The sequence below is a fragment of the Austrofundulus limnaeus genome, unplaced genomic scaffold (genome assembly GCF_001266775.1).
Source record: "Austrofundulus limnaeus strain Quisiro unplaced genomic scaffold, Austrofundulus_limnaeus-1.0 Scaffold47, whole genome shotgun sequence".
NCBI lineage: Eukaryota > Metazoa > Chordata > Actinopteri > Cyprinodontiformes > Rivulidae > Austrofundulus > Austrofundulus limnaeus.
In genome coordinates, this window is record NW_013952449.1 from 232,092 (window position 1) to 232,295 (window position 204).

The following is a 204-nucleotide window of genomic DNA, read 5'->3' on the forward strand; positions in this document are numbered from 1 at the left end:
GGACCTCGTGCGCAAACTCTGACGTGCGGCTGTGATTTATAAAGGAAAGATGCGCAGAAACGTGCGTACGCACGGTTTTATAAATCTGAATGTTTTTGGCATACACCATTTCCGCCTTTTGGCCATACGTTCACTTTTAGTATGGTTTCCACGCAATCTTTTATAAATCTGACCCCAGATCAGCCAAATGCAGCCAATCTGGTT